The sequence below is a fragment of the Hemicordylus capensis genome, chromosome 5 (assembly GCF_027244095.1).
Source record: "Hemicordylus capensis ecotype Gifberg chromosome 5, rHemCap1.1.pri, whole genome shotgun sequence".
Lineage (NCBI taxonomy): Eukaryota > Metazoa > Chordata > Lepidosauria > Squamata > Cordylidae > Hemicordylus > Hemicordylus capensis.
In genome coordinates, this window is record NC_069661.1 from 95595753 (window position 1) to 95606654 (window position 10902).

At 45.6% G+C, this 10902-nt stretch overlaps 1 protein-coding gene across 3 annotated transcripts in view; it reads left to right on the forward strand.

Moving 5' to 3' along the window:
- The window catches only part of LOC128326440 (cyclic nucleotide-binding domain-containing protein 2-like), a 91615-nt gene that overhangs the window by 29390 nt on the left and 51323 nt on the right, over positions 1-10902 (forward strand). The gene's annotated exons all lie outside the window — the stretch shown is intronic.

Here is a 10902-nt window from a genome sequence, read left to right on the forward strand (position 1 = left end):
AACCCGAGCCGTGCCCAATCAGGAGCCGCCATTAGCGGCCCTGACACGCCCCCCGCGTCTGACGTCAGATGCGGGGGCGGGAGTTTAGCTCCTGAGTGGGGGCTGCGCGGCCCCTTCGAGAGCTAAACAAAGGCTGGCTCTGCGTTCGCAGCGCCAGCCAGGAGCGGCTCTTCCCTGCAGAGTTGCTCCTGGCTGGTGCTGCAAACGCAGCGCCAGCCTAACTAGCTCCTGAAGGGGCCGCCCTTCCCCTTCAGGCGCTAAGACTGGTGCTGCGTTCACAACACAGCCCAGAAGCGGCTCTTCCCTACAGGGAAGAGCCACTCCTGGGCTGCGCTGCGAACGCAGCACCAGCCTTTGTTTAACTGCTGAAGGGGCCGCATGGCCCCTTTGGCAGTTAAGCTGCTTCTCCCGAACAGAGCCTCAAGGCTCTGTTCAGGAGCCAGACCACCGGGTCTGACGTCAGATGCAGGGGGCAGGGCTATCGGGGCGCCTGCCGCGGCCGCACACGGGCCCCTGGTGGGCTAGCTACGCCCCTGCCTTCACACAAAAACATGTACATATGTGTAGACCTCCGCATAAAGCTATTCACATGATCAGCCTAGTCCAAGCTAGGGCAGCCTAGCCTGGGCTGGGCTGCTCGTGCGCGGCGTCAATAGCAAGGCTGCTCCTGGTGCTGCCCTCCCTTCAAACCAGGCTTGCTAGCTATGCCCCTGGTCCAGAGCTCCCAGGCTGAAGAACTTGGCATGCCCCTTCTTTCCACAGGAAATGGGACCTCACTTTGGAGGCCTCTGAGTCAATCTTCCACTTCCTGGCTGGAGTGTGAAGCCTGACTCTATGCCCCTTGTGTCCACCACTGCTTTCAAAGCAAAATCGGTCAAGGAGTGACTCTGGCCAGGCTAGAAGCAGTATGCCAAGCTCCACTTCTCACTGGATAAGCACCAGCTCGAGCAGAAATTGAAAAGCTGGTATTTTGAATTTGTATATTTGTTGTTTGTATTGGTTTTGGTTTTGTAAGTCACTTTGAATGATTTTCAAACTGTATAAACATGGTGATGAGTATAATAATTTTATAATCGCTTGGGTCCGGCTTTATAATAGTTCGGGTCCAGGGTACTTAAGACAGTGCTTTCTGTTGGAGGGTGAATTTTACCCATGATGGGTTTTGTGATTAATTAGTAGAGCACTAAAGAAGCTAGCCACTACAGTTACAGAATAGAATGCAGAGTTTAGTTGTTGCAGCTGTTTAGAGAAGATACATAGAGATTCTTGTAGAATCAAAATACTAAGTAGCTTTATTGGTGAAGCACACTTTGGATAGGAAAGACATAATCCTATGTATAGGCTACATAATAAATAGCTGGGGGGTGGAGGGAGAGAGAGAGAGATATGTTTCCATCTGCTCTCCAAGAGGAAAGGAAGCGATTTTGACTCATCACAGGAAATGCCTGAAGAGTCAAGGCAGGGGTCATAGAGTAGAGGTAAAGCAGGGACAGGTAAGGAGACACCTCACTAGCTACCTCTACTCCCGATGCCCTTAGTGGCCATTAGGATAGTTGGTGCAAAAGGTTAATGCACTGGACATAAATAAATAACTGTAACTCAGTTACCCCTGCTAACTGAGCAGAGAGTCACCTTTTCAAGTGGTGATTCTCTTATATTTAGCAGGGGGAGAGCAACTGGCCGTATTCAACCCCAGCACAGCATCCCTCCAGTGGCTGCTGCTGGGATCTGCCTTATGTTTCTTTTTAGATTGTGAGCCCTTTGGGGACAGGGGACCATCTTATTTATGTCTTGTTTATTTTTCTGTGTAAACCACTTCGGGAACTTTGGTTGAAGAGTGGTATATAAATATTTGTTAATAATAATAGCCATATGTTTAAAGCATAGTTGTTCAACTCTAACAAAGTTATGCATATTAATTCCCAACTTTTAAAGTTGAGGGAGGGAATGGTCATACTGAGGGAAATGTTCACCTATACTTGAATAGGTGTTGTTGACCCCCCCCACTCCTCCTTTCCTCCTCCATCGTCATGAATTAATTCATATCTAAAAATAGAGGTGGGAAAAGCTAATTTGGAAATAGTCCAGATGCAGTACTAATTCAATCAATTCCAACATAGTTGGAAGTGGCTTTGGGTTGATATGTCTCTGGGGCAGTTATTTGCACATAGTTTTACCTTGTTCTGGTGTTTATCTGAATGTTATGTCTTTGTTTGTTCGTTACATTTCTATCCTGCCAGAAACAAATGTCTCATGGCAGTTTACAGAAAAGTAAAAACAATAAAACCACAATCAAAACCAAACAATTAAAACAAATTAAAATAATTTCAAAACTGTACAACTAACTTACAGCTCACTGCAGTTTTAAATATGCAGTGTCCCAAACTGACCTCTTGAGAAAATTGCAATGGTAGTAGTAGGAAGAGGAGACAGAAATAATGTTTCAATAAGAGCATTATGAAAATAGTACATTATCCCCCCCACCCAAATTGTGAAAAAGCACTAAAAATGAAATAATGTGGTTTCCTCTATTTAAATATCTTGTTCATTGTATTATTTATAAAATAATTAAAGGAAAATGGATACTCCATTAACCCAGTTACCTCTTTTATCCTCCTAAGGGTAATTGAGTGCTAATGGAGACATGTCTAAAAGACATGCTAAAAGAATGTCATTATGTTATTGCTTGTCACTTGTATAGTAATTTACATGCACATTTAATTGCTTTTTGAAAATGAAAAATAATTGTTCATATTTTAACATCTGGAAACCCTTCACATTATTATACTTAATAATTTATACCCATCTCTCATCTGTCATGTCAACATAACAGCACAGTTCACTCGTGAATTGGATTAACATTTTAGTGCTGTTTGTTTCAGTTCATATATTAGTGGCATAACTATTATTTCTGTTATTAGGTTTACATATATTCTTGAACCTTTTTGCCCAATCTTATGCATTAGGACAACACACAAAATGACAGGGTGCTGTACCTTTTAACAGTTGTCATGTAGAATTATGGGATATACTGGCTGACATCCTGACTAATAAAACAGCAGTGCAATGGGAAAAACACCATGTAGCCCCAGTGCTTCTGAAGAGTACCAGACAAACACTACATCAGTGCTAGTGTATGTGAGGTGGAATGTTACCTCCCCTTCCCCCAGAAGCCTTTTGTGTCACCCCCCCCAAATGCCCCTGAGGGCTGTGTTACCATCAGGAGCATATTTTCAGGTTGCACAGAGTGCTTCCTGGGGAAGCGGAGACCACTGAAATTTACCCCACCTCCCTGAGCCAGCAATGAACTGCTGAACTTTTCAGAGCACTGGTGCTTCTTTCATTACACGAGGGCTTCATTAGTCAGGATGTCAACCACTGTATATTGTCATACTGGTGTCGAGAGATAAATAGGAGTGGTGGTGGTTCAACCTTGTTGATTCTCCTGGACATCTCAGTGGCTTTTGGTACCATCCTTTTGCTCCACCTTGCTGGGTCACTGCAGACTTTCCTGCAGTGGACATCCCAAATGGTATTACTGCTAGACTGCTGCTCTACCCCATCACCTTTGGTTTGGGGTGCTGCAAGTTTCCATCTTGACTTCTAATGGTTTTTACATCAACATGAAACTGCTGAGTAAGGTTATCCTGACATTTGGGGGCTGGGGTGGCATCAGATGACTATCTAGATGACTAGTGGACTATCATCTGTATCATCTGCTTCTGGGGAAGTAGTGGAAGTTAGAAACGGATGTTTGGGAGCAGGTTTCGAGTGGAAGAGGGCATACAAACTGACTTTTCCGTCAAGATGGAGGTATAATTGGTTGGTGGTGCTGATGCTCTTTGAAGAGGTGTTCGGCTGATTTAGACAGGGTTACTCTCTCCCTGAAGCAATAGGTTTGCATCTTGGAAGCACTCCTGGTGTTTTCCCTGCTAGGAGTTTCTTTTACCAGCAGATTCACCAGCTGCAGCCTTTCCTGGAGAAATTGGATCTAGCCTTGGCTCTTCATACCTTAGTTTCTTCTAGGTAGTATTACTGGAATGCACTTGGTGTGGGGCTGCCCATGAAGTCAATTTGGATACTTCTGTTGAACTCCTACCAGTAGGAAAGCACCAGGAGTGCTCCCAAGATACAAACACATTGCTTCAGGGGGAGATTAACCCCGTGTAATCCAGTGGCTAGGCTAACTTTATTCCATCTTCATTGGCTTCTAATCCAGAGTAATCCAGTGGCTAGACTATTAAAGGTAAAGTTGTGCTGTCGAGTCGGTGTCGACTCCTGGTGACCACACAGAACCATGTGGTTTTCTTTGGTAGAATACAGAAGGAGTTTACCTTTGCCATCTCCCACGCAGTATGAGATGATGCCTTTCAGCATCTTCCTATATCACTGCTGCCCGATATAGGTGTTTCTCATAGTCTGGGAAACATACCAGAGGGGATTCGAACCAGCAACCTCTTGCTCCCTAGGCAAGTTACTTCCCCGCTGCACCACTAACTTTATTCCATCTTCATTGGCTTCTAATTTGTTTTTGGGTTCAGTATAAGGTGCTAGTTTTGACCTTTAAAGTCCTAAATGACCAGGGCATTTCAAGTATTACCTCCTTCTGTATGAACCTCTTCAGTTTCTGAAGGGCCTGTTTAATAGACCCTTCTCCAACAGAAGTACAGTAGGTGTGCTCAAGGAGAAAGAGCTTTTCAGTTGTCATGCCTAAACTATAAAGTAACCTCCAAAAGCAGGTTCAAGTGGTCCACTCTTTGCTGCTTTTAAACAGATTCTAGACAGATTGTTGTGTTTGTCAACAATTAGATTTTAATTATGTGGATTTATTTTTGTTTTAGTTTTAATCTTTTGTTATATGCTGCTGTTTGTAAGCTGTCTTGAATTCAACTTATTGTAAAAAGGTGGGATATGGATGTGTAGTGGATTAAAGACTTTGCCTCAGAGCAAGCTTACATGAGGGAAAGAAATACTGAATTATCCCTGCAGAGCTGTCTGATTAGGCTTCTCCTAAAACTATTTTGTAATTATCAGTAGGTTCAAAATGCTTCCACCAAGCACCCTAAAACTTGTTGAGAACTGGACCCGTGGATTGGGTGCTGTAATTCCAAGGTCCCTCTGTATTATGGGTATTAGGCAAATACAAAAACCTTCCACATGTAAGCTATCACAGGATGAGAAAAACTAATTGCCGCCGAGCATCTGAGGATGTGTTTTCACCAGATAAAAATCCCCCCTTTGGTCCCGCCTTTTCCTGAGTCAAAAACCAACTCAGAGAGGCTTGTAAAAAGAAAAGACTTTAAAAAACAGTTGTATTCAAGTACTGAAGACTGCTTCCATCTGAGGCTTTCTAACTTTCTTAGATACAGTTGAGAATACTTAGTAGATTACAAAAATAGATTGTCTTAGGCACGTTTAAATGTTTATAGATTCTTTTGCCCTAGGTAGGATGGGCGTAGGTTAGTGTTTCTTATTTCAATCACATTGCAGGTAACTATAATAAAACTGTATCAGGAATATGCAAAACACTCCCCCAAAGAAATATAAATTCTAACACAAAGTCTAACTAAACAAACTTTCCCCTAGACTAAACTTCCCTTTTCCCTTGAACTCACCAAATTCCAGATGAGAATTCAAGCTTCCTGCCCTCCTGTATTTCAAGGATCTGCAGCATTTTTCAAGGATCTGCAAAGTTATTTTCCTGCAGCCAAACTCCATGGCCACCAGAGCTTTTGGATGGGTTTATAATTGGTTTATAAATGTAATAAACAAATAAATGTAATAAGCAAACATGTCCTTCTCTCCCGGATGGACAGACTCCCAAACTTGGTCAGCTAAATCTTCCCCGATCAACATGGCATAGGGGAGATCCTCCATCACTGAAAACTCCCTGTTTCCTTCCCCACCGGCTCACCAGACAGGAAGCTTCACTAGGGGCATTTCTGCCTGGCCTTTGGTGAAGGTAGTCCACACTAGCGAGGCCTGGGCAAGCTGCTGGGCCTTGACAAGCAAGGGGTGTATGATTTATGGCTGAGACCCTAGCACCAGTGTCTCCCCATGCCATGATCTGCTGCAGGGGCATAGCTGGGGGGGCGTGTTCATCCATCTTGCTGGAAGCCCCCCAGAGTCAGGGAGATGATGAAGAAAATTGGGAAGAATGGAACTGGAGGGAGATGATGAAGAAAATTGGGAAGAATGGAACTGGAGGGCCCTTAGAAGCTGGGGGCCCGTGTTCTTTGAACCCTTTTGCTCAATTATAGCTACACCCCTGACCTGCTGGCCATTGACCCAAACACACTCTCGCCTTTTGGGTGGAATAGCTTCCACATCAAAACAAAGAGGTAGCCCCTTTGGGTTTGCCGCCCCCTTTGAGCTCCTAGTAGTAACTAGGTTTACCTGAGCCATAGCCTTGAAACAGTCCCTCTTGAAGTGTCCCTCTTCCCCACACTTAAAGCATTTGGGGCTGACCTGACGGTTGGCAGCTATCAGTTTTTCTCATCCTGTGATAGCTTACATTTAGAAGGTTTTTGTATTTGCCCAATACTCAGTTACAGAGGGACCTTAGAATTACAGCACCCAATCCACAGGTCCGGTTCTCAGCATGTTTTAGGGTGCTTGGTGGCAGCCTTTTGAACCTACCAATAATTAAAGAATAGTTTTAGGAGAAGCCTAGCCAGGCAGCTCTGCAGGGATGATTCAACATTTCTTTCCCTCATGTGAGCTTGCTCTGAGACAAAGGCTTTAAGCTCCTATAAGATGTCAAAATAAATTAAATTTCCGGAGTTAGATATAATATCCTGTAAAGTTTGTGCCTGCATGGGTCAGGGTGCCCCTGTTACTAAAGGGATAATTAACGCTTAATAACTGTCTAGTCCTGCCTTCTGATAACCACATCCATTGACAAATCATCATAAATGTGTGCCTTGCTGCTGGGACAAGTCTGAACATGCCCTTTCCTATGTTTAATATAAGAGGTTACTATTTGTGGAAACTGCTGCATTTTGTTTGTTTGTTTTGTTTGTCACATTTTTATACTGATTAAATCAGCGCTCTTCAAGATGGTTAACCTTAGGACACTATGGTCATCCATACATGAGAACTTCCAATTCCCTTTCTGGATCAGCGTGCATCCTTTGGCTAGTTCCTAGATAGGGATGTGCTCAAAATGTGATTTGGCATCTGAATCACGATCACATCCCTTTAAAACCAAGGGCTTACACAGCCCCTTTAACACAGAGGAGAGCACATGGACCTACTCTCCTCTGTGTTAAAGGGGCTGTATAAGTCCCTCTCTGTGTTAAAGCAGCTTAGTTTTAAAGGGATGTGCTCTTGATTCAGATGCCGAATCGGGTTTCAAGCACATCCCTATTCCCAGATACATTTTTCTTTTAAGTATAGAACCAAGTTGTAGCCTGGAGAATGACACTGCAAAAAACCCTGTTTCTTGCCTGTTTTTTGTGCAGTGATCTTGTTCGTTTCTGTCTGTGTTCATGGAGAACTGGTGTCATATCATGAAAACTGCCCATTTTCGTTCTCTAATTGGTCTGCTTTGCTCCATGGTTTTTCACTGAGGGAACCCACTCCATTTCTCCTGTCTATAATCTTGCCATTTTCCAGCCATATTTGAAATTTGCAGGCACTTGAAGAACCCTCTAAGGAATCATGTCTGCCAAATTGCAGACATATAGCTCCCCGGGGATCTGGTTTACAGGACATTTAATCGTGCATACAGACAGAGCATTACTGCTGTCCAAACTGATGGTAAATAATTAAACAGATTAAAAAAAAAATACAAGCACATCAGAGAGGCACCCACCCAGGTCAGCAAACCTGTACACCAAGCTCTAGCAGCAAACTTGGGTGGAGGAAGAGCATGCAGTACTTCAATCTTAGTCTGTGTTAGGAAATAGGAAGCATCCCCCAATCTCAATCTGATAAGTTTTGGATGCACCCTGACCTTGCCAATAGTCAGGACTTAACGGTATTTTGATCAAGCCTCCCAGGACAAGAATAATTGATGGTGGGGGGAGTATTGTATTTGTTTTGCAAGAAAAAAGCTCCAAGGCATTCAGCATAAGCCCCCAATATTCTGGGAACACGTGAGAACATTGGGCTGGTATGGATAGTTAATCAGCGGAAAGTAAATTAATGATATGCTTCAGATAAAGTTTTATCTTTACAAAACTTTAACACATACCCATAAATGAGCGTGTTGGATGTTGGGAAATATTGAAGTGGGGTGGGCAATTCTAGAGTGGCAAAGCAAAGACAAACGCATCTGAAAGACAGATTTAAGAGGGGTTTAGATAAATTCATGGAGGACAGAACTATCAGTGACTACTAGTCTGAGGGCTATAGACCACCTCTAGCCTCAAAAGGAACAAGCCTCTAAATACCAGTGTTGGGGTTCCACTGATGGTCCCCGATGCTCACAGGCACTTAGGGGTGACACGGCCACACTCATGCCGAGAATAGGGGCAGAAGTGGTGTCCTCGCCCCCATGATGCGGCTGCACAACAGGCCCCCATGGCCAGGCCGTTTTGGCCCCCATGGCTGGGCACCCTGGTGTTGCCCAAAGAATAGGAGATCTTGCGAGATGCGGAATTTACCTTGTGAGAGTCCATGATTAACTTTTTCGAAATTGAGGCATCTTGTGAGAGTTCCCATGAGACCGGCAAGTCTCACAGGAATACTTGCGAGATTTTGTGGTATATAAGGGTGGGCTGACCAATGAGGACTTGAAACCTTCTGCTCTTCGCAGAGCAGCTTCATCACCTGAGGGGAATATCTTGCATCTGTGAGCACTGCAAGATATTCCCCTCAGGGGATGAAGCTGCTCTGGGAAGAGCAGAAGGTTCCAAGTTCCCTTCCTGGCTTCTCCAAGATAGGGCTGAGAGAGATTCCTGCCTGCAACCTTGGAGAAGCCGCTGCCAGTCTGTGAAGACAATACTGAGCTAGATAGACCAATGGTCTGACTCAGTATATGGCAGTTTCCTATGTTCCTATGAGGAGGGGCCAGATGAGGGCTGCCTAGCAAGGACCTAGCTGGAGGCCTGGATGAGCGGCAGCAGTCCTGGGTAGCCTATGAAGTTAACAGGTGCTGGGCTTAGTGAGCCAAGAAGGCTGGAGCTCTGAGGCCTCAGCCACCCTAGCGATAGGGGGTGCCGGGAGATCCTATACGGACTCCGACTGGTGCCAAAACCTGGGAATTGACAAAGCCAAGGACAGCACTGAGGGGGTGCTCAGAAGGGGGAAGATTGGGACCGACCCTGGACCGGCTTGAGTAGGGGTGGGCCTAGGGGCATTTGGGGACCATGGATCTCACCCTGTTTGGCCAGTGGCTGATTGATCAGCAAGCCACCTTTACCAGGGAATTGATGTAGCAACAACAGGCTGCCCAAGTTGATTTAGTGAAAAGCATCTGTGAAGGTTTCACAACTCGGCTGGCTGCCTCAGTGGGCGGGGCCACCACCAACCCCACACCCCTGGCATATTGCCTCATGAAACTAATGGCCGACAACGATGTAGAAGCATTCTTGACCACCGTCAAAATGACTACTGAGGCAGCACAATGGCCACAGTGGGCCACTATCCTTGTACCGTTTTTGACGAGCCAGCCCAGGCTGCCATGCTGGCCCTCCCTGCACGGGAGATAGTTAATAACAAGGCTGTGAAGCAAGTGATCTTAGATAGCTATGAAATCATGGAGGAGACCTACAGACAGCATTTTCACTCCATATGCTTCTCTGTCAGCGATAGACTTCTCGGGTGGTGAGCGAGTTGAAGGAAGTGGCGGGCAAGTGGCTGCAGTCCCAAACAGATGGGGAGAACCAGATGCTAGATAAAATTGTCATAGAACAACTTTGTACATTTTGCCCATGAACGCCTGTTCCTGGGTATCCTACAACAAGCCGGCTACTCTCAAAGTAGCCATGCATTTACTTGAAAACTACTTGGTGGCAGAAGCACTGGAGGCCCAACTGGGCTCCAGCTGCGAGGAGCCCCGGGTGTCTGGTGATGGAAGACCATGGAGATGAGGCAGGACGAGTCGCAAGAACCCCTTTGCTCCTGCCCCAGGGGCTCCGGGCCTCCCACTTTGTTGGGTGAAGCCCGGACACTCGCCATGGTGTCGTAAATCTGATAGCTCGGCTAACCCAACAGGATTTACAACCCCCTTCAGCACTCCCCCTGTGAGATAACAGAAAGCAGCAGCAAAACTGCAAGAAGGAAAAGAAAAGGATCACAAAGAAAATAGTAAATGAATTAAGTCCCCTGAACTGAACTAGGTACCCCTCCAACAATAACTGAGTAACAAGTGAAAAGAAAACACAAAGCAAGGAATGAAACAAGCAAAGGACACCAGAACAAGGAATTAAGGCAAACTGGAACTCGGAAAAGTTTGGAAATCAAATAGCACACTGTCTGCGGCCAGCGAAAGTTGCAAACATCATCTGAGCAATTGAGAGACTGCTAAATATATATGGCTCAAGAGAACCAGCAGCCAATCAGGCTTCCCTGAGTCAGCACTTTGACTTCCTCTCTTGTGATCTCCTGTGCCTGCGTGACTCACACTTAGCTTGCCTCTTGAGACATCTTCTCAAGACAGGTGAAATCCCAGGCTCCTCCCCATCAGAAATCATGTCTGGCAGCTGTTGCGAATCCTCAGCTCCAGAGTCTGGTCTCCCTGCCATATCCTGTTGCTGTGCCTCTGAGCCCTCACTATGAGGCAAATCCTCCTGCTCTAACTCTTCTGAGTCAGAAGTCTGAGCCGGAACCCTCGCGGGAAACGACATCCCCATGACAGCCTAGGTGTCATGGGCATGCTGGAAGACTCCGAGGAGGAGTTGGAGGTAGAGACAGAGCTGACAGCAGAGGAGGGTGGGCAAGGACCAGAGGTTGCAA